This window comes from Pantherophis guttatus, chromosome 2 (assembly GCF_059756535.1).
Source record: "Pantherophis guttatus breed Tessera chromosome 2, ASM5975653v1, whole genome shotgun sequence".
Classification (NCBI taxonomy): domain Eukaryota; kingdom Metazoa; phylum Chordata; class Lepidosauria; order Squamata; family Colubridae; genus Pantherophis; species Pantherophis guttatus.
Window position 1 is genome coordinate 256,013,876 of NC_142064.1, and position 24,488 is coordinate 256,038,363.

General features: G+C 43.2%; 1 non-coding gene across 1 annotated transcript; it reads left to right on the forward strand.

Moving 5' to 3' along the window:
• The first annotated feature begins 1,726 nt into the window (after positions 1–1,726).
• Positions 1,727–24,243, forward strand: LOC117667924 (uncharacterized). Its single transcript, XR_009622387.1, has 3 exons — positions 1,727–1,869; positions 17,433–17,549; positions 23,457–24,243. It is a non-coding gene; the product is annotated as an uncharacterized LOC117667924 (transcript).
• The last annotated feature ends 245 nt before the right edge of the window (positions 24,244–24,488 follow it).

Sequence of the window (24,488 nt, forward strand, 5' to 3'; positions counted from 1 at the left end):
TTGTATGCACTTACATTTACGTTATGAGTTACATCCTGATTTAGCCACAGATTCCATAAATTATTGAGATTTAAGTTGGAGAGGATTACACTCACTTGGTTTCAGTTGGCTTGTTATAATTATGGACATTATATTTTCTAACCTCTGGTCCACATCACAATTTCACTTCTTAGATTTTGTTATGGCAGAGAACGAGGTGGCTGGATGGAGTCACTGAAGGAGTCAGCGTGAGCTTAAATGGACTCTGGGGGATGGTAGAGAACAGGAAGGTCTGGAGCAGGGGTCTGCAACCTTAAACACTGAAAGAGCCATTTGGACCCGTTTCCCACAGAAAAGAAAACACTGGGAGCCACAAAACCCTTCCCGTGCCTGACTATTTCTTGAGTGGCCACAAAACTAGTATATTTAGTTGAACGTTCTGTTTTCTTCAGAAACCTTTCTTTTCTTGGATTTAGCCATAGTTGGCCTACCGGGGGTTGAAAAGCTCAATAAATTGTGTGCCGGTGGGTGTCGCATATTGGTGGTTGTGATGCTTATTTTGAGTGACTGGAAGCAGCAGCAGAGGGGTGAAAGAGCCACATGTGGCTCCAGAGCCACAGGTTGCTGACCCCTGGCCTGGAGGAATGTTGTCCATGGGGCCGTGATGGGTCAGACATGACTTTGCAACTAACAAAATCAGTATAGATCTATTTCAAGCTATTTAGCTCTCATCAGCTAGTCATACCCTTCTGGGATTTGATCCCAGGCTGCTTACATATTAGATAGAAGTATTAACCTCTAAGCCATAGGCTCCCCTTTCTTTGTTGGCTATATCAGGGGAGATATGGAACAGAGCACACTGCTTAGATCTACCTAATATGTAAGTAGCCTGGGTTCGAATCCCAGAAGGCTATGACTAGCTGACGAGAGCTAAATAGCTTGAAATAGATCTATACTAGTCTCCCTTCATTTCTTTGTTGGTAAATATAAATTTAACACAAAAATAGTTTGTCACAAAAGTGACTGCCTGCGAAGACTCCTGGATTGGGGTTGAAAGTGGAAACAGTATGCTCCATCCCATATTTGGTAGCCCTGATTAAAAACACTTTCTAGAATAGCTGTTGTTAAGTGTTGACGAATGCTAGCATGTCACTGAAATAACTGTGGCATCATAGGTTTGCCATCACTATTGTAAGGTAAGGTATCTCATTTCAAAATAGGCATCCTTCATTATTTGCTAAGGTGATAGGTGCACTATATACATTAATGCTATAATGCATGGCTTAAAGTTATCTCATTTTAGGAAGAACATAAATCATCTTCCCCAACTTGCCACCATCCTTAGATGTTGAGATGAGAATTCTTAAACTTTCCAATTGGTGTAGTATACTTGAGAAATATGGTTGAGAAATAAAACTCAACAGTATCACTTCTAGATACTTAGCTCATAAATAAGTATTTCTGTTCCATTATTGTTGTTATTGTTGTTGTTGTTTTGATGGAAAGAACAGTAAATCTGTTGAAATCTGTGGGGCAAAGAACAACAACAGAACTGTGTCAAGAACAGAACTATAATTGGATTGAAACTGTATCCTCATGTCATCATCTACATTCCTTGTTCTCATCTCCTAAAGATCAGGTGTGTCTTATGTACCATATTCTTCATCCCATTGGTTGATCCCTGAATGATAATAAAATCTTGATCCTTATATTTCTCATCCCAAGATCTGTTTGAAAGAGTGTCAATTCCAGAGTTGGAAAGAGTTCTTCTGTCTATATAAATTCTGTGTCCTTGACAGACTCAGCACCTCTTTCCCAGTTTGGTGAGATTTATCAAGATGAAGAATTTTGTTCTTCTTGCGTTTTCTGTCCTTCTGTTCTGCACAATTGGTAAGTGTCTTTTCTTGGTGGTGTGATGGAGGGTGGTTTTGGTTGTGATTGTTAAACAAAGTAAGAAAGCCAAAAAGAAAAGAAACGGCTAACGTCTGAAAATGATTGGACACACAAGGAATTTGTCTTGGTGCACCGAGAGCGTATGCACCAAGACAAATTCCTTGTGTGTCCAATCACAATTGGCCAATAAAGAATTCTATCTATCTATCTATCTATCTATCTATCTATCTATCTATCTATCTATCTATCTATCTATCTATCTATCTATCTATCATCTATCTAAAATATGGATAGACCAGATCTATATGTAAGTGAATGGAATAATCTGGTATAACATTTCAATTTATAGTTGTGTCCATTTGAATCGGTGATTCTACTAGTGATTTGCACTTTGTACATCGCTTGCTACCTAATGTCAAATTAGCATTGAAGTCCTGGCTACATTTTTCTTACTTCTGCAGTTCTGAGCCTTAATCCTCAGTGTCCATAACCATTTCCTCCCATCAGACAAGCACACAAGCTGATGCATACACAAGTGATTGTAACTAGAGGTGCCACAAATGGACTGCTGAACTAGTTGGTGACAACAAAGAGATACAGGGAAACGTCTTGGTGCCAATTAGTGTTCCTATGGCCTAGATACTGCAACCATAGTATAAGTAACTTCTGTGTCTGGAAAGGAAGGCCAGGTGGCATAATTCCCAAACACAACTTCCGGGTTATGTAGTTAGCAAGGAAAGAGCTTGTGAGATTTTAGCTTTCATTGTTTGAATCTTCCATGGAACAAAGTGCAAATTTTTCAGGACTGTATGAAAAATAAAATCCTATGTACTAACACAGAAATAGCATTTAGGACTCTGAAGAATAATTGTTTGCATTGATTAGAAATCTCAGTATACAATATATACATTTTAATTATAAGCTGCCCAGAGTAATGGATGGATTAATAAATAAATCAAACTGATAAGTTTTTTTTTAAAAAAAAATGCATAGAAGACTCAGTCTCCTGAACAATAATTCCAAAAATGCTACTCTAAGGTTGTTTCTCTTGGGTCATTAAGGATTTATTAATTGCACAATAAATCCTGAAGTAGAATAAAAATAGGCTGTCTCTTACTGTTGTTTCATAATTGTAAGTAACTCTTGGGAATTGGGCACGTTACATGGAAGGGGGCATTCAGAATAGAATAGAATAGAATAGAATAGAATAGAATAGAATAGAATAGAATAGAATAGAATAGAATAGAATAGAATAGAATAGAATAGATGGAAGGGACCTTGGAGGTCTTCTAGTCGAACCTCCTGCTTAGGCAGGAAACCCTACACCACTTCAGACAAATGGTTGTCCAACCTCTTCTTAAAAACTTCCAGTGTTGGAGCATTCATAACTTCCGGAGGCAAGTTGTTCCACTGATTAATTGTTCCAAATGTCAGAAAATTTCTCCTTAGTTCTAAATTGCTTCTCTCCTTGATTAGTTTCCACCCATTGCTTCTTGTCCTACCCTCAGGTGCTTTGGAGAATAGTTTGACTCCCTTTTCTTTGTGGCAGCGGTTTCTATGTAATTTAATGTTTCCATGTAATTTAAAATAGACTTAACACAATTATGTTCTGGGGGGGGGAGATGTCCACAAAATGAGCCAAGATTGCACTGCTGAAAAAGGGAATATGTGCTGTATTTTGGGGGTGAGATAGGAGAATTTGATACAATGCTAACAGTTAGTTATACAATCCCCAGGCTGGTGTCTTCCAGATGTACCAGATAAGAAAAATCTGCAGTCTGGACTATGGCAATGACCTCTGAAAGGGGCTGTGCTTAAAGACACTTGGTGCAAAATGCAACAGCATTGGATAGTAAATAGCACTGGTTGCTTGGTGCACATGACACCAGTACTTTGGGAATTGCATCAGGCCCCAGTGTGCTTCCGGATGCAAGTCAACAAGCTGGTAGTTTCCTTTAAAGTCCTCCATGGCTTGGGACACTGACATAGTCTTGAGGTCCAGGAGAGAGAACCGCTCACTTTGTAAAATGTTAAAAACTCTTAGTAGTACAGCAATAGCAATAGCCCTTAGACTTATATACCGCTTCATAGTGCTTTTACAGCCCTCTCTAAGCGGTTTACAGAGTCAGCATATTGCCCCCAACAATCTGGGTCCTCATTTTACCCACCTCAGAAGGATGGAAGGCTGAGTCAACCTTGAGCCGGTGAGAACTGAACTGCCGAACTGCAGCTAGCAGTCAGCTGAAGTAGCTTGCAGTACTGCACTCTAACCACTGCCACAGAACTCCCTGTGGCCTCTGAAACATTCTCCCTCCCAAAATCAAGTTGTCTCCTATTTTATAGATTACAGATTAACAGAGTTGTAAGGTACCTTGGAGGTCATCTAATCCAACCTTCCTGCCCAAGCAGGAGACCGTACACCAGAGATGGCAGTCCGATCTCCTCTTGAAAGCCTCCAGTGATGAAGCTCCCACAACTTCTGAAGGCAAACCAAGTTCCATTGGTTGATTGTTCTCACTGTCAGAAAATTTCTCCTTATTTCTAGGTTGAATCTCTCCATGTTCAGTTTCCTTCCATCATTTCTTGTTTGGCCTTCATGTGCTTTGGAAAATAGCTTCACCCCCTCCTCTTGTGGCAGCCCCTCAAATATTGGAATATTCTCTTCACTAGACTAGCCAGGCCCAGTTCCTTTAACTGTTCTTCATATTTTTTAGCCTCTAGTCCCCTAATCATCCTGGTTGCTCTTCTCTGCCCTTTTTCTCGAGTCTCAACATCCTTTTTATAGTGCGGTGACCAAAACTGGATGCAGTATTCTAGATGTGGTCTTACTAAGGCTTTATAGAGTGATGTTAGTACCTCACTTGATCTTGATTGTATCCCTCTGTTAATGCAATTTAGGATTGCATTGGCTTTTTTTTTTTTTTTTACAAGACCAGAAAGACCTGGTTCTGGGCCTGGGTCTGAGGCCCTGAGAGTGTGAAGAGGCCTGTCTGCTTGTTGCGCAGATGAATGTAGTGGTTCTATCAGCTGCTGTGCATTGCACATTTTAATTTTTGTATATTGATCTGTTGTTGTTTTTTTAGCCCCACTCACTGCCCAGAGTAATTTCTTGAGATGGGTCATTATATAAATTGAGGGCATAAATAAGTAAGTTGTTCCACTGATTAATTGTTCTCACTGTCAGGAAATTCCTCCTCAGTTCTAGGTTGCTTCTCTCCTTGATTAGTTTCCACCCATTGCTTCTTGTTCTACTCTGGTACTTTGGAGAATAGCTGGACTCCCTCTTCTTTGTGGCAGCCCCTGAGATATTGGAAGACTGCTATCATGTCACCCCTCTTCCTTCTTTTCATTAAACTAGACATACCCAGTTCCTACTTGTTTAAAACAATATCGCCTACATGGTTTCTAGTTATTTACAGCTTCAGTTGATCCCTAAATTGCAAGCAGGCAGGAGGAGGAGGAAAAGTATCGAGATGGGATGACCCACCCATTTTCTGCTCCACATTGGCTTCTCTGCTTACCACATCATGATAGGCAACGCAGGCGTGGATTTATAAGCCTTTATTGGGCCTGGCTCCACATTTTGCCTCTCTGTTGGCTCTGTTTCCTAATCTGTAATCTAGCAGAAGTAACAATGAAATCCAAAATGTATTTTAATTCATTGGTGGCATTGCCTTTCTGCTCTTTCTCGGAGGTCCCACAGCAGGATGACGTTTCATTGGCACATAAGTGTGAGATGGGTGATATACAGGGGTGAAATTTTTGAGTAGTTTGGAGAATCGGCAAATACCACCTCTGGCTGGCCCCAGAGTGGGGTGGGAATGGAGATTTTACAATATCCTTCCCCCAGGAGTGGGGTGGGAATGGAGATTTTACAGTATCCTTCCCCCTGCCACGCCCACCAAGCCACGCCCACAGAACCGGTAAGGAAAAATTTTGACTTTCACCCCTGGTGGTGTATAAACATAACAAATAAATATAAATAACCTTGTGAGGGAGGCTGGATTGAGAGGCAGTCACTTATCCAAAATCATGCAGAGAGTTCCAGACTGGGGTCAAATGAAACCTGAACTAAATTCCCTCCAGTCTAACCTCTAACATCAAAGAGTCGCATCCTATCAACGAAACGATCTCTTGCAAGTCCAAAGAAGAATCGAAGATGACCCCTTTTCTTCTGCTGTTTGTCCTCTCACTTGGTTGACCAATATCTACTACTCCCAAACCCAAAGTTTCAATATGAGTAATCATACATACAGTAGTGGCCAAAATTGTGGAAATCTTTTGGGAACTAGCTAATAACACCACTTTTTTTTTTTTTTTGGGAGTAGTACCATAAAATTATATATCAATGGAAAGATAATTTAATCAAGAATGTAATGCAATACCTTTTATGAAGAATTTGCTATTAGAATAGCAGTTACAGTATAAAGAAGAAAAGTGAAACACATAGAAAAAATGAGATATACAAAAATTATCACCATAGAAAAAACGAGATATGCAAAAATTATCACCCTGTCGGTTAACACTTAGTTGGGTAACCTTTAGCATGAATGACGGCCTTACAACGTCTTCCCATGGAGTGAACCAAATCTTTTGCAGCTGTTATAATGTGAAACCAAGATTGAATGATGGCTTCCATTATCTGGGTTTTATTGCTGGGTCGCTTCTGACTAACAAGTTTCTTTAGTTGGCTCCATAGATTTTCAATTGGGTTAAGGTCTGGGCTATTCCCAGGCCTTAACCCAATTGATTATCTTGAAACTTGAAAAAAAAGTGGTGTTATTAGCGATCAGAATCATACCTCAAAAATACACTTTTTCCAAAAGGTTTCCACAATTTTGGCCACAATTGTACATACAGGTAGTCCTTGACTTACAACAGTTCATTTAATGACCATTCAAAGTGACAATAGCACTGAAAAAAGTGACTTAAGACTTTTTTTCCTGTAACTTATGACTGTTGCAGCATTCCCCCATGGCCACGTGATTAAAATTCAGATGTTTGGCAACTGACTCCTATTTATGACAGTTGCAATGTCCTGGGGTCGTATGATCAGCTTTTGCGACCCAAATCAATGGGGAATCCAGATTCACTTAACAATGTTGTTACTAACTTAACAGATGCAAGATTCACTTAACAACCGTGGCAAGAAAAGTCATAAAATGGGGCAATGCTCACTCAACAGATGTTTCACTTAGCATCATAAATTTTGGGCTCAATTGTGGTCGTAACTCAAGGACAACCCGTATTGATTTTAACAACCAATTAAAGCCAGCAGTTTGACTCCTAATTTGAGCAAATGTAAGAGTGCTACCAAAAGTAGCATGGAAGCCCACTTAGAAATATATCAGCAATCCGTTGCTCATATCTCGGGATCCACAACCTGAGAAATGGATTCAGATTTTCCAAGGTAGGCAGGGCTAAATCTATTTTCTTGCAATACCACAATTGTCTCTCACTTAGAAGATTAAGCAGCCTTAAGAGAGCCTCAAAAAGTTTCACTATTCCTCCCTCAAACAAATTGACATCACGTTCCAGGAGCTGCTTGGATGATATAAAACACTGTTTGGCAGCCTTACAAGAGAGCAGCTACGTGTCCTTTCTGACATGCATTCCAATGTTGGTTTTTTTTTTTTTGTTTTTTTTTTTTGCAGCATTCCTTTTTGAGTCACTGTTTGCAGAAGATCTGGCTGGTCTCCAGCAGGAAGGAATTTTCTCCACCCTTGCCAAAATAAATAAATACCATATTTTTCGGAGTATGAGACGCACCGTTTTCCCCAAAAAAAGAGGGTGAAAATCTGGGTGCATCTTATACTCCGAATGTAGCCCCCCCCCAGCCTCGCAAACGGAGGTTTCAGAGGCTGAAAAAAGCCTCAGAAACGAAGCTTCAGAAAAAAGATCGGAAGAGGTTAATCTTTATACCAATATCAAAGAAAGGAGATTGAACAGAATACAGATAGTCCTTAAGAATAAAAGCCTCTGAAAGAAGCTTCAGAAAAAAAGCCTCCAAACAGAGCTTCAGAAAAAAAGCCTCTGAAAGAAGCTTCAGAAAAAAAGCCTTTTTTTCTGAAGCTCTGTTTCAGAGGCTTTCAGAATCAGAAAACAAAAGATTTTTCTGAAACAGAGTTTCAGAGGTTTCAGAGGCAGAAAAAAAAAGCAAGGCACAGAGCTCACAACCAATGGACCTGTTGCTAAAATTCACCTCTGGAAACAGCTGATTGGGGGTATTCCAGGAGGCCGATCCACCCACCAATCAGCTTTTTTCTTATTTTCCTCCCCAAAAACTAAGATGCGTCTTATACTCCGGTGCCTCTTATACTCCGAAAAATATGGTAAATAAATAAAAAAGTTGAAAACCTGCTTCTCCACGATCCTGTCTCCTGTTCAGATTTTATATGATTTTTTCTGGCCAACTTTGTTTTTGGTATGTTGATGAACATATCAATCACAAATTTTCACTTAATCCACCGTCTCCTTGGATTGCATTACCTGACACTGTTTTTGCTATAGTTTCTTCTGCCAGCCTAGCCTAGCCGGTTTTCTTTAAATGAAAGGAAGTGCAGAGAAGAGAAACAAAGATGATTATAGAACTGGAGGCTAAAACATATGACGAACGGTTACAGGAACTGGGAATGTCTAGTTTAATGAAGAGAAGGACTAAGGGAGACATGATAGCAGTGTCCCAATATCTCAGGAGCTGCCACAAAGAAGAGGGAGTCAATCTATTCTCCAAAGCACCTGAGGGTAGGACAAGAAGCAATGGGTGGAAACTAATCAAGGAGAGAAGCAACCTAGAACTAAGCAGAAATTTCCTGACAGTTAGAACAATTAATCAGTGGAACTTGCCTCCAGGAGTTGTGAATGCTCCAACACTGGGGGTTTTTAAGAAGAGGTTGGATAACCATTTGTCTGAAGTGGTGTAGGTTTCCTGCCTGAGCAGGGATTTGGACTAGAAGACCTCCCAAGGTCCCTTCTAACTCTGTTATTCTATTCTATTCTATTCTATTCTATTCTATTCTATTCTATTCTATTCTATTCTATTCTATTCTATTCCATTCCATTCCATTCCATTCCATTCCATTCCATTCCATTCCATTGTAGAGCAAAAACTAAATTAATTTCATTTCAGTATGGTATTTATAGGCCAATGACTTCCCTAGATTCATAATGGTTTGCAAATATGTAAAAAAAACCACACACCATAAAACAACAATAAAATTTCTCACCAACAGAATTTGTACTGGAATAAAATTTAATCATAGTTAATCTCATTGCTCTTTAGTCATGTTTAATCATTCTCCTCTTGTTGGATTAACCATGTCAATTTGGAAGTGAGGTTTGGAATTTCTGAGGTTCCCAGGTTTTTTTTGTCAGAGGCTATCAGCCCCGTCACCTTCCTGGGGTAATTGCCTGGATCGTGGCATTTCCCTTGTGTATACCTTTGAAAAATAAAACCGGAATACATCTTCTAATTAAACTCATATTTATTGTAAAGAAGAAAATAAAACACCTTACTGACCTAAATAATTAAATTGTTACATTTTGGCAAAATTCCTACCGGCCACCTCTCTGTGGTCAGACTTCTCTTGGCAAGAGAACAAAGAAAAGTGTGAAGTAGAATGAAAGAATGCGGACATGCGTAGTATCAGTTACTGATAAGAAGTTTGGCAAGCTACGGAAAGTCTGACAGTCCAGAAATAATGAGCTCAGCTGGTAAATACAAAAACGCAGTGACATTTTTGTTGAACACATTACAAAGTTATAGTGCATTTCTCTGGTCTAAATGCAAATAGGTAAGCATTTGGCATACAAGTGATGTAGCAATACTGTTGAAATGATTAGAAGGTTCAGCTAGGATAAGAGTTATGTTTTCACTTAGCCAAGATATGGGTAGTCCTCAACTCACAGCAGTTTATTTAGTGACCATTCAAAGTTATGAAGGCACTGAAAAAAGTGACTTATGACCATTTTTCACACTTACAATCATTGTTAGCATCCCCATGGTCATGTGATCAAAATTCAGGTGCTTGGCAAATGACTCGTAGTTATGATTGTCGCAGTGTCCCACGGTCACGTGGTCACCAGTTCCGACCTTCTGACAAGCAAAGTCAATGGGGAAGACAGATTCACTTATGTTGTGGCCCGTCAGCGGCCTGTGCAGTTAGTAGCTGATTCCGACAGCGAGGAGGTTAGTGTGGTACTGCGCTAGCAGCCTGTGCAGCTGGCTCTCAAGTCAGAAGATGTGGTGCCAGAGGCAGGGATTCAGCAAGGGCCTTCAGAACCTCCAGAAGCTCCCAAAGTGAAGAGGAAGAAGAGGAGGAGCCTCTTCTCGATGCACGGGCGCGCAGAGCTGTTAAAAGGCAGGAGTGGTTCCTCAGGAGGAGGTCTCCTCGAGAGTAAGGCTTGGGGCTAATTGGCCATTCCCTTAGCCTATTTAAGGAAGGACGATGACTGATGCAATTTGCAGGAAACAACTTCATTCATTTCGCGTCTTGATTCCAGAAATGTTTGATTCAACTCTTGTTTATCTCTTTTCAGTTTTTCCTGCCAATTGCTTTTAGGCATTCTGCCAACCACAGTAAGATTACGGTTGTCTGAAATACTGTGCCTCAGAATTTAGTTATTATTCTTTGGATTCTTGTTGGCTGTTATTCAATTCAATTTTATTTATTGATTAGCCCTTTGGGCCATATCAAGTGCAGAATTACAAAGACAAATCATTACAAAGGTTTGGTAAAACAAATTAAGTAAGATTGGAATAACTCGCAATTAAAATACAATTAGAATAAAATACGATCTAAAATAAAATCGGGATAAAATACAATAATTTAAAGTACCATTTAAATATAATTAAATTTATATTGTAATGTCGCCCCTGCATCTACCCAATCAGTGTTAACTGCTCTTAAAATTACATTGTTAGATCAAGTGATCATTCTTACAATCTACCGCATTTTGCTGCACCAACTTTGTCCTCCTTCCCATCAACTTTACCACAAATTTAGCAATCCATTTTACCAACTGCAAGTTGGAACCTAACAAACAATATCGCAAAAAGTGCTCTTTAGACTTAGGGGTGCTGGTATAAAAGATCCTGCCCAGTTGATGTTCCCTCAGGTCTGAATATAGGGGGCAATCAAAAATTACGTGGGACGTTGTTTCGACTTCCCCCGTCCCACATAGACAGACCCTTTCCCTTACAGGAATACCCTTATATCTACCCCAGAGCATATTTGTTCCAAGTTGGTCCAACCTCAGTTTTGTAAAGAATCTTCTCAGGACGGGAAACAAAGGCACAGCTAAATATTTTTCTATTTTGAAGATTTGTTTATTGGCTGATAACCATGGGCAAACTTTTACTGCTGTCACCCATGCAATATCCGATTGGGCACTTATGTCCTTAAATCTCTGTGCAATCCAATTTCGGATCTGCCTATAGTCGTACTGCTGCCAATTTAAAGGGATACCAGAGCTAGATACCTGCTTCAGAACTCTTGATAACCAGTTATTTTTATTACTTGAGATAATCTGCTCCATTAGCGCTAATTTTGGTAACCTCCCTTCCTCCATCTCGATTATTCTCAACCAATAATAAACAGTCTTCAACAAGGCCCTAGTGCCAGTCGCATGGACTCCTGTTTCTGCCCTTACTACACATGCTGGGGTTCCGGGGGACACTGCCAAAATTCTCCTAAGGAACTTATTTTGAGGGGTTTCCAGCCCATGCAGCTTAACTGACCCCCATATTTCTGCCCCATAGGTAAGTACTGGTTCGATTTTTGCCTGGAAGACCTTTAGCACTGGGATTAATGAAGATGGAGTTTTCTCTAAAATAAGTTTGTTTAATTGAGCCATCCGAGCCATGGCCTTCCGAGCTCCGGCTTTTACCTGCTTATTCCATTTGCCATTTGTCTGAAATACTAGCCCTAGATAGGTAAATGACTGAACTTGTTCTATTCTTCTGTCATTTAAAACCCATCTCCTTATATTTTGTTGCCTGCTAAATATCATTACCTTTGATTTCTCTATATTAATTGTCAGGCGATTTTTTATACAATATGCTGCCAACCTCCCAAGTGACCTTCGTAGCCCCACCTGTGAGGCCGACAACAAAATTATATCATCGGCATATAACAAGCAATTGACCTGTCTTGTTCCTATACTAGGCCCATGGAGTGATGTATCTTCCAGACATTTTGGGAGGTCATTTAAATATAAGTTAAAAAGTGTTGGGGCTAAAATGCAACCTTGTCTGACGCCCTTTTTTAATGGGATTGCATTTGTTACCGATCCTGACCTATTCACTCGAACTCTTACTTGGGTTTCCGTGTATAACAGTCGAATTAAATATAACAATTTCTTTTCTATTCCCATAGCCTCTAATTTATCCCATAAAATTTTTCTATCAATTGTATCAAAGGCTGCCTTCAAATCTATGAATGCCACATACAGAGGTTTTTTCCAAGACTTAAACTTTGTTATTAGATGGTCCAGCACAAAACAATTATCCATAGTAGATCTTCTGCTCCTGAAACCTGACTGCTCTTCAGCTAAGATGTTATTTCTCATTATCCAGTCCTCTAATTTATGAAGCAAGTGCTTAGCATAAATTTTTGCTGAAATATCGATTAGACTAATTAATCGAAAATTATCAGGATTATCTCTAGAACCTTTTTTATGTAAGGGGATAATTATTGATGAACGCCAACTGGCAGGAATTTGCCCTGTTCTATTGATAAAAGTAAAGAGACCCGCCAAGACAGGCGCCCACCAGGCTGTGTTGTCTTTAAATAAGGATGCCGGGAGCGCATCCTGTCCTGGAGCTTTGTTTATCTTCAGGGAGGAGATTAAACGCCTCACCTCCGTGACTGACACTTCTTCCCACTGCGGTAAGGCTTCATATTCCTGTATCAAGCTCGGAGAGGATATAAGCTCATCAGAGTTTTCTACTGCTGCTGGCGTGGCCAAATGCTTCTCCCATCTTTCTGCACTAATGTTTGGGTCACTTATTGGTTTTCTATCTCTAATAATTTTTGAGACCTCCAACCAGAATAGTGTGGGGGAAGCCAGCTTTGCTGCCTGTTCTAGACCAGCCCATAGGTTGTTGATATAGGAGGCCTTTTTTCTCTTCAGTAGCTGCTTATATTTCTGCCTTATGGTAATATACTCCTTCTGTAGTTCCATGTTTGGGCTGCTTAAGTATCTCCTAAGTGATTTCCTAAGCTGTTTTTTCTTTTCCTTACAGTCACTGTCAAACCATGATGAGTTACTAGAATCAGACGGGCCCATTGGCTTGGTAGTCATGGAAAAATGCTTCAATTTATGGCATATTTCCGCAAAACAAACTATAGGCTCTTGTTCACCCGTACTGTTTGCGCATATATGCGCTAAGGCTTCCATACATGGTGAATTCATAAATTCAGTCACTGCTTTGCTATCAACCCTCTTCCATGTTAATCTTTTCTCTTGGGCTATTTCTAAGTTGAGGCCTATTTGTTGGATTGATTGATTCCTTTTCCTTAAATCTGAAGGGATTGCCAGGGACGTCGCAATAGGAAGGTGATCACTTTCTGACCTTGGTAACGTCAAGACCGAAGTTGCCCCTGCTACTAGGCTGTGAGAGACACAAAAATAATCAATAGAACTACATGCCTTGGGGCCAAAAAAAGTTATGGGGTACCTTCTGAGCTCCGAGTACTGGCCTACAATTTGGAGGTTACAGTTATATATCATAGTTAGAAATTTCCCCCCATCTTTGTTCTTTTTCCTGTCTTGGGAGACCCATGATTGTTGGTTATGTAAATATCCCTCAGGAATTGTACCGTTTTCAACAAAAGGTTCCAACGAGGGACCCACACACGCATTAAAGTCTCCTGCCAAAATTAGAGGTGTTTTTGTGAATTTTTTCCGTATTTCTAATATTTTTACCTCTAGAGCCTCCCACAAATCCCCCATTGCTGGGTTGACGTACACATTTGCAAATATCATTGACTTCCCTTCATATTCCAAATGGATTGCTTGAAAAAATAAAGGGCCATCCTCCAAGCATATCTCATTTCCCTTCCATCCTAGTTCGGCTTTCACCAAAATGCCCAATCCTCCAGAGGCTCTTCCTTTTTTAGCTACTCTCTTTGCTGGCAGCTGCCAAATATTAAACCCGGGGAGCTCAATTGGGGTCTCATCGTTGCTAACCCATGTCTCCTGCAAGGCAATTACATGGTACCTATTTAAAAATTTAATACAATCATCTGTGCACCAACTTCCTCTCCATCCTGCCACATTCCAAGAGAGGAAGTGCACTCTTGAAGGATGTGGTTGCTCACTATTTCCTAGTCAGGCTTCTTGGATAATCTCTCCTACCCCTCCTCCCTCGTTTACACACACACACCCATTTAATCGCCTGAGTTCAATAGAAGTCTGTTTGGGCATCATTGCACTGCCTGTTACTTTCGGACTTGCAGGTCCATGGGCTCTATTAATCTCTGCCTCCACGGTAAATGATTTTGCATGAGGCACCGCGTTTGTGTCGTTTCTTGGTATCATCTTTGCCGCTAAGGGGGATTGGGGGATTCCTTCCTGGGTGCCTTCCATCTCCGATGTTTGTCCCACAACACTTTGTGTTATCAAATCTACTGTCTCTGGTACCTTGTGCTGTATAGACATGGGCATCAGGCTTCCTGGGTTTATAGGCTGCTGGCTCTCCGGAGCTGCCTCGTGCCTTGAAGGGGGTAGAGCTATCGACGCTAAAGGAACGGCAGAAGAAATAGTCTGCTTCAGCAGCTTCCTCGTCTCTTTAAGTTTTTTAAGTACTTCTTGCTGCTCCATTTATGAAAGTGAGGAAAAAGTTTCCAAACAGGCAGAATCAAATGTCTCATCTTGTACCAAGCCAATTGAAGGAAGTTTCACTTCAGCTGGGTCCAACACCCTAACCGACATTTCCTCTGTAACGCTAAATCTCCTCCCTACCTTGGCCAGCCTGCTTTCCCTATTCAGTCCACTTTCCCAAACAGCTGTCCCATGCACTGCCACACTCTCCCTAGGGGGTCTCTGAATTAGCGGAATGGCCTCACCACTAGAGAAAACTCGGGTAGGTAAAATTTAATAATAAGCCAAAAATCCTCTCATTCGCATAAGCAGGCTTGGGAAGAGCTGTTGTTTGAACTTAAAAAGAATTCTGATATAATTATCACGTTGTGGAAGATGTTCATATGCTGCCAAATCTACTGCCCCCTTGTCACACCGAGTAAGCTGTGACAAAGAGGTCACTATCTGTTTTTTTGAAGACCATCTACCCACATTTATCTCAGAATTATATATATTCAATACAATCTGCTCCTTCAATAATCGCCTGTTTCCCCCCCCCCCACTCTTGTACCGTGGGATTTCAGGTCCAACCAGCTCACCATCTCTTGCTTTTTTTCCATGCTTACAGTCAATATATTGTCCGCTTGTTCTTTCCCTCGGTTGCACCATCTGGCCAGGTCGTTCTGTCTGACAGCCAGTTGAATGTACCTGCGGCTTTTTCGTCTGTGCCGCAGAAATAAGATTGATCACAGAGTCCAACTTTAAACGCACCTCTGCAAATTGGTCAAAAATGGCCAAGACTGTCTGAGAAGTGAGCATACTGTGTCGGCTAATGAAATCCCTTGTACTAACATTTAGCTGGTTTTCAAGTCCTAAAGCTAATTCACTATGGTTGTAAAACTCCGACTCTAAGCCCTTGTCCCGGCCTGGAGCCGATTCACCCAAAGTTGCTGAGTCATTTGTTGTCAAATTACGCAGAGGGGTTCGCAGGCTTCCCAGCTGACTTCCTGATTGATTCTCCTCTGCCTGCAATTCCCACTCCAGGGGGGAATCCCCAAACAATGCCAAAACATCACAGCTAACCGGCAGGGAAAGGGGGGAGGATGCACGACCCACTGTTGAGTGCAAAGGCTGGCAAAATCCGTCAATCTTCTGTTGCTTTTGAGGATTGGTTCCAACTTCCTTACTGTTTGGTGAGCAATATGCCGTCTTTCTTTTCTTCCCCTTGGGAGAGGCCATCCAGACTCCAGTCAAACACGGCTGCAAAGGTTCTTCCCGGGAGCGTCTGCAGCCAGCCAGTTCCTTACTGTACTCGTTCCAAAAACAAACAGCTCAAAATCCCCTCCGAGGTTAGGGGCCTCCACTGAGGTTTGTCAACAAGTCCGGTAATCCGAGTTTCAGGCCTTGCAAGGAGAAGTCGCAGGAGTAGCCTAAGCCAGGAATGCAGGTTGTAGTATTGTTAAAATATGTCTAAAACAAGCAGTAGCCACACTATATGTGCTTTGTAAAAGTCCAGTATAAATTAAAAATAGATTAAAAATGAATTAAAAATATAAAAATACTTTAAAAACGTTAAAAAAGAAAAACCTAATTTGCTTTTGGGAGAGCTCCTTACAGCCGTTCTAAAACCCGAATCCTACTCTCCAGCTCATTCTATTCTATTGAATTCCATATTTGTGGATGGTGAGTCAGACTGTTTTAAGATATAAATTTAGTGCTCTTTCAAAAGAGTGCTAGACTTGTGTTCAGAGCATTCCTTCTACACGTACAACCTGTCACTTGGGCAGCTTCAAAAGTCTAGAAGGCTCTGTTGGCTGTTAATGAAGTTAAATTAACAGCCCTTGTTCAGAAAAGACTGATTTAAACTGTATTTGTGTTCGAACAGCTACTAAGAAACCTCATTAGTAGTCCTTAATTAGTAAACTAAAGTTTGTACGGACTTTGTGTGTGCTGCGTTCTTTGGGGTCCGTAGTTGGGGCAGAACAGCTTAACAATCGAGTTACTAGCAACCACTGCAGTGATTCACTGAACAACTGTATCAAGAGAGGTTGTAAAATGGGGCAAAATTCACTTAACGACTGACTCGCTTAGCAACAGAAATGTGTGTGTGTGGGGGGGGGTCAGTTGTGGTCGTACATTGAGGTCTACCTATACTTGCTGACTAAGGCTGAACCAAACTTTTCCCAAGGCTAGGGAATGCCTTGACCTCATGAAGGAAAAGGGCAGACTCTAGTTCTGTGATGGCGAACCTAAGGCAGGTGTGCCTGAGTTGGCATGCAGAACCATCTTTCCGGGCACGCGAGCTGTCACCTAACTCGCCTGCAGCTGCGTATGCGCACGGACCCCAGCTGGTGTTTGGGCCTCCAGTGCGCATGGGCACAATTCCGGAGAGCCAGCTGGTCTTCAGAGCTCTCCTATGCATGCACGTGCGAGTATCTGAGGGTAGCGCACGCATGAGCAGATGGCGTTTGCACATGTGCATTGCGTGTGTGAAAGCCGTGCACATGTACAGATGGTGCAATTGTGTGCGCAGCGCATGGGGGAGCTGCACAAAAGTTGCATGCGTGCACAGATGGTGCGGTTTGAGTACGCAGTGCCCGGAGGAGGAACTGCATATAAGCGAAGCATGTACCATGTTTGGCACTCGGTGAGTAAAAGGTTCACCACCTCTGCTCTAGTTGTTCAGCTTCTTTAAGAAAGCTTCAAGAGTTGATCATTCTGGATAAATAATTGATTTTTAATTTCTTTTTTAATAGCACAAGGTCTTGTTTGCAGAGTTTGTAAATACAAAATCGGCTTACTGTGTTTTAAACCTGGAGACCCCTGCAAACCTAAGCCTGGCCAGCTATGTGAGACAACCGAAGTTTATACAGGTAGGAACAAATCCAATACTTTTCAGAAATTTTATTCAAGACCTGGGGGTACTTATTGTATTTGCACAGCTATGAGAAATAGGGGATGTCTGATCTGGGTACAGATCTTGGAATCATAACTCCGTATAGTTAAACTTGACTTTTCTTAAAGTCATCAGTGAGATAAGGCTGGGACCGTAAGGAAAATGCAATTTAGGCTGCATTAACAGAGGTTGAATCATCAAAACAATGGAAATAGAAATTTTGTGTGCTGTGTTTTAAGAAATGTTTGAGAAACTGGGACAGATGAGAAGAATGGCGAATAATTTGCTCCAATAATTGAGAATGAAGACTCACAAAATCACTCAATGAGTGTATGAGTTGTGTTTGAGTTAGATAACAGGGGATTAAGCCAGTATTGGGATTCAAATCCCGGTGCTACCAGTTCGCTATCGGTAGTGTGCAGGTGCGCTCGCTTGGTTTGCGAGTGTGTGGCGCTTCTGCGCATGCACAGAGTATTTTTGATAACCACCACTACTGGTGTTCCCAAACTGGGGAGAACCGAGAGCAATGAGGGCTGTTTAATCAGTACTGTGGGTGGGAGGGGCAGATACGGTGATAGCAGGGGGCCATATCATGTTCTGGGAGTGTACACTTGCTGTCTTCGAGTGATTGCGCACTCCGGTCCCCAATGCTCTTCTCGTTCCCCGGGCTGCACAGATCCTCAGGGCCTGGGTCTCCGGCTGATGTTGTGCAATGCCAGGTCCGTGGTAAATAAAGCCCCCCTCATTTACGACCTTATTCAGGAGGGGGGAGTGGACCTGGTGGGTATTACGGAGACCTGGTTGGGTACGGAGGGGGGAGTGCCCCTTGTTGAAATGTGCCCACCAGGTTTCCATGCATTCTATCAGCCGAGGGCCCAGGGTAGGGGCAGGCAGGTGGTGGCTGTTATTAAAGAAGGTCTTTGTCCGAGGGAGGCCACTGTACCTCAGATAGCCAGATGTGAGTCCCTCCTTGTGAAGTGGGGTCGTGGGGTGCAGATGGGTTTGCTGATTGTGTACCTGGCTCCTTGTCACGTAGCGGCGGCCCTGCCTGAGCTGCTCAACGTAATAGCCGGGGTGGCCCCCGGACCTATAGTCATGGGGGATTTCAACCTGCCATCCATCAGTGAAATGTCAGAAGCAGCCTGGGAGTTCATGGCTTCCATGATGGCCATGGACCTGACCCAGTTAATTCAAGGCCCTACTCACATGTGGGGGACACACTCTGGACCTGATTTTTGTCTCTGGTCAGTGGTTGAATGATCTAGAAACAGGGGATATAGTCACCAAGCCCTTGTCATGGTCAGATCATTCACTCTTTCGACTAGACTTTCGAGCCGCTAACCTCCGCCGCAGGGAGATGGAACCGACCAGGTGGTTCTGTCCCAGGCGCCTGATGGATCCGGATAGGTTCCTGACGGAGCTTGGGCCATTCCCTGAGGCTCTGGCTCACGACTCGACTGAAGAACTGGTGGCTGCCTGGGATAGGGCGGCCGCTGGAGCTTTGAACTGTGTTGTGCCTTTGCGGCCTCTGACCCGGTGCCGATCTCTTATATTAAGATCTACCTAGTGGCGATAAGGGCGGCAAAATCAAACTATTTTTCCACTCTTATTGCATCTGCAGAGAACCGCCCAGCAGCCCTGTTTAGGGTGACCCGCTCCCTTCTCCATCTGGGAGTGAGGGAAGACCTCTTGCAGGATAGGGCTGAGGATTTTGTGCAATTCCTGCATGACAAAGTCACTCAGATTCGGGAAGGCCTGGACTCCGACTGGGTAGATTCAGATGGGGTGACGGAGGTGGGTCTTGAGAGTGTTATCTGGGAGGGGTTTGACCTTGTGACTCCCGAGGACATGGACAGGATTCTGGGTAAGATTAGCGCTGCCACATGTTTATTGGACCCGTGTCCCTCCTAGTTGGTACTGGCCTCCCGGGCGGTTACACAAGGCTGGCTCCAGGGGATTATTAACGCTTCTCTGAGTGAGAGTTTCTTCCCTCCCTCCCTGAAAGAGGCGGTGGTGAGGCCCCTCCTCAAGAAGCCTTCCCTGGACCCGGCTGTATTAGCAAACTATCGTCCAGTCTCCAACCTTCGCTTTGTGGCGAAGGTAGTTGAGAGTGTGGTGGTGCGACAACTCTTCCAGTACCTGGATGAAGCTGTCTATCTAGATCTGTACCAGTCGGGCTTCAGGGCAGGGTACAGCATGGAAACGGCATTGGTCGCATTGGTTGATGATCTCTGGAGGGCTCGGGACAGGGGTTGTTCCTCTGTCCTGGTCCTATTAGACCTCTCAGCGGCTTTTGATACCATGCTGCGCCAATTGGAGGGGTTGGGAGTGGGGGGCACCATGTTGCAGTGGTTCTCCTCCTTCCTCTCTGACTGTACACAGTTTGTGTTGGCAGGGGGACAGAGGTTGACCTCGAAGTGCCTTGTTTGTGGGGTGCCGCAAGGGTCGGTCCTCTCGCCCCTCCTGTTCAACATTTATGTGAAGCCGCTGGGTGAGATCATCCATGGTTTTGGGGTGAAGTGTCATCAGTATGCTGATGATACTCAGCTGTACATTTCCACCCCGGACCACCCCAGTGGTGCCCTTGACATGATGTCCCGGTGCCTGGAGGCCGTGCGGATCTGAATGGGGAGAAACAAGCTCAGACTCAACCCTTCCAAGACCGAGTGGCTGTGGCTTCCAGCGTCCCGATATAGCCAGCTAGGTCCATCGCTGACTATTGGGGATGAGATCTTGGTCCCCTCAGAGAGGGCTCGCAACTTGGGTGTTCTCCTGGATGCGCGGCTGTCTTTAGAAGACCATATGATGGCTGTGGTCAGGGGAGCGTTTTATCAGGTTCGCCTGATTTACCAGTTGCGTCCCTTTCTGGACCTGGCCGCCTTGCGCACGGTCACTCACGCCCTCATCACGTCCTGTCTGGACTACTGTAATGCTCTCTACATGGGGCTCCCCTTGAAGAGCACTCGGAGGCTCCAACTGGTCCAGAATGCAGCCGCACGGGTGATTATGGGGGCGACACGGCGCACCCATGTAACAGTTCTCCTGTGCGAGCTGCACTGGCTCCCGGTGGTCTTCCGGGTACGATTCAAGATGTTGGTTACCACCTTTAAAGCGCTTCATGGCTTAGGACCTGGGTATGTACGAGATCGCCTTCTGCCACTGATAGCCTCCCACCGGTCAATACGCTCCCACAGAGAAGGACTCCTCAGGGTGCCGTCGGCCAAACAATGTCGACTGGTGACACCCAGGGGGAGAGCCTTCTCTGTGGGGGCACCTGCCCTCTGGAATGTAGTGCTCCCGGAAATTTGCATGATCCCCGATCTCCATACCTTTTGCCGTGCCCTTAAGACTCTTTTGTTCCAACAGGCCGGGCTGGCTTAGCAAATGAATTTTAAATCGGGTGTTTGTAGTTTTTTAACATAAGGGCCAAATTTTATATATATATAGATTTTAAATTGTTTTTAATTTTTTGGGTATGTGTTTGTTTTAATATGGCTGTACACAGCCCTGAGTCCTTTGGGAGAAAGGCGGTATAGAAATTTAATAAACTAAACTAAACTAAACTAAACCCACCATTGGATTAAGCAGAACTAAATTTCACTTGATTTTTTTAAAAAAAATGTACATGTAAATAATGCATACCAAGGAACTCTGCCTGTTGTAACATTCATGATAGCTTTTGGAGAAGCCCAAAGACCACAGTCAAACCTGGAATGTTAGATTGCATATCTCCAGGTTAATCTGTATGAAAAAAAACCACAAAATATTATTTTCTAACCAGAAAAGGAGAGTTTAAAAGAGAATACCAATGTTACTTTTCAACCCGTTAAACTGAGGTGGTCTAATTAGAATCCTATCATAAGGACTGCTTTCTTCATTCTGAGTCCATTTACAAATTGAAATTATAGATCAGAAATACTTGTGTCCAAAAAATAAAAAATAGAACACCTGAGGCAGAAGGAAATAGATACTCTTTCCTGTTTCTTCTAGACAAACACAAGATTGGCCCAGTGCTTGTTTTTCTTATATTTATTTATTAATCAAAATTATATACCTGCCTATCTCACTAAAAGGAATTCTGAGTGCTGCACAACACAATAAAACAATATAGAAAAACAGATCAGCGACCTGCAACTCTCTGCCAGTGAAAACAGAGCTCATTTCTGGGTGCGGCAGCCTCCTGCAACTCTTTGCCGGCGAAAACGGAGCTCACGAGGGCCGCGCTTGGCCCTCCTGAGCTCCGTTTCCAGCTGCAATGGCCTCCTGCAACCCTCGGCCAGCGAAAACGGAGCTCACAAGGCAGTGGTGAAATCCAAATGTTTTTACTACTGGTTCTGTGGGCGTGGCTTGGTGGACGTAGTGTGGCTTGGTGAGCGTGGCAGGGGAAGGATACTGCAAAATCTCCATTCCCACCCCACTCTGGGGCCAGCCAGTGGTGGTATTTGCCGGTTCTCCGAACTGCTCAAAATGTCCGCTACCGGTTCTCCAGAACCTGCTGGATTTCACCCCTGTCACGAGGGCTGTGCGTGGGCCTCCCAAGTTCTGTTTTTGCTGGCAGAGGCACCGTGGGCCAGTCCTTCACTGTTTCCAGATCTAAGCACCACGCAGGCCAGAACTAGAACATCATTTGGCTGATTCATACCTATGTCAGCCCATAATTGGCACGAGCTGTTTATTGTATGAAATAGCATAAACCTCCTCCAACAAAACAGTTCTCTTCAGCTACCTGTCCAATAGGAGCCTGGAGAGCTCAACAGACAGAGCTCTGTAATTTAACACCAGCTGTCTGCAATTAAAGTAAGATCGAATCTCGCCAGGCTCAAGGCTGACTCAGCCTTCCATCCTTTCTAAGGTAGGTAAAATGAGGACCCAGTTTGTGGGGGCAATAAGCTGACTTTGTATAAAATATACAAAAGTATGAAGGCTATTGCTTAACGCACTGTAAGCCGCCCTGAGTCTCCAGAGAAGGGCGGCATATAAATCAAATTTAAAAAATAAAATAAAAAATAAATGTAGAACTAAACCTCTAGCTGTGCCAAAGGGGCTTTCCCCCCCCCCCCCCAAAAAAGACAACTGGACTTTCTTGGTTCTTTTTCTTTGAAAATGTTTCGCTTCTCATCCAAGAAGCTTCTTCCAGTTGCCTTTTGAGAAAAAAAAAGGGGGGGGAAGGACCTTTGGGATAACTATGAACTGGATGATTATGAATCTCCATAGACATTAAGTCTCTAGCTTCCATCAATCCCAGCTAAGTGGCAAGCTTTATAGCAGGGGTGTCAGATTGAAGGCATGGGGGTTGGATCTGGCCCACAGGGGGCTTGGATCTGACCTGCGGCCTCCACTACCCTGGAAATAGTGAAGGACCAGCCCACAGTGCCTCTGCCAGTGAAAACAGAACTCTGGAGAGCTGTGTGCGGTCCTCCCGAGCTCTGTTTTCACTGGCAGAGGGTTGCAGGAGGCCGTCGTAGCCAAAATGGAGCCTGGGAGCCCGTTTTCACTGGCAGAGAGCTCGAGCCATCACAGGCACCCCTGACACGAGTGACGTCAAGCTGGCCACTCCCACCCTGGCCACGCCCACTCCGGGCCGCCCAAGGTCAAACACAACCTTGATGCGGCCCTCAATGAAATCGAGTTTGACACCCCTACTTTATAGGAATTGAACCAAGTATACAAAACTGGAGATTTCATGCATCGACTGAATGAGGATGTGCAAACAAATACGAGCCAGTCTATTGGGATTTGAAGGTGGGGTAGTGGGTGGGGGCACACTCCAAGCTCTCTCCAGGAAGTGACTCATCTGTATGATGCAGAGATGTAATCTCAGTTGTTTGTATCTCACGTTTCTGTTTTGTTTTTTTTTTTGTTTTGTTTTTTCTTCTCTCATCAGCTGGCTTTCTGTTCTATAAAAATTACGGGTGTGGTGAACATAGAGAACTCTGTGGCAGGTCCGAACGGAGGGACACTTTATTTGGAAGAATCTACAAGCATACCTGCTGCGATACCGATTTATGCAATAAGGACTAAGCTTCAACGTCCAATGTTTAGCACAGCTCGGCTTGGGAAGGCAGGGGAAAGCTGTAATGCTGTAAAGGCTGATCCTGATGTGTTTTTTCTTTTTTCTTTTCTCCCGGCTTAAAAGAAACACCCACATTGTTCTCCCATCCCTTTGTTTTTGTTGTCGTCCCTACCTACGCCAGAACATGGTCTCACTTTCCAACCCTTTGTGATCATAATGGCAGCTCACACCACAAAGCTGCCCGTTTTGTGAGCTCTTTCGGAAGAAAGAGTAAGAAGTAAGACCACCCATTTCCGGAGGCACACTTACGGTAGATCATTTTGGAGGTTGGATGGCATCTCCTCCATACCCTCCTGAGAAAATACATAGCTTTTCGTCCACTATCCCAAAGGTGCTTTTTCAGGAGGTAACTGGAATGTCTTGGTTTTTTGTTGTTGTTTTGAGGACATTTCGCTTCTCATCCAAGAAGCTTCTTCAGCTCTGACTGGATGGTGGGGAATGGAAAGATTTATATTCCTTGCAGTCAGCTGATCATTTGCATCCTTTTAGAGGGTCGTTGAAGCACTTGGAGGTTTATCTGTGTCCTCAGGACTTTTAGCTATACAATTTGGAATGAACACTCTTTGAATGGCTTGGGAGTAGGAATGGATTTCCAAAATAAATAAATAAATAAAAAATTACAGATTACAGGAATCAGGAGCACTACTTTAGTTGACCCTGAGGACACAGATAAACCTCCAAATGCTTCAACAACCCTTTAAAAGGATGCAAATGATCAGCTGACTGCAAGGAATATAAATCCTTCCATTCCCCACTCTTCTGTCAGAGCTGAAGAAACTTCTTGGGTGAGAAGCAAAACGTCTTCAAAAGAAAATAAAACAACAAAAACAAGAAAGTCCAGTT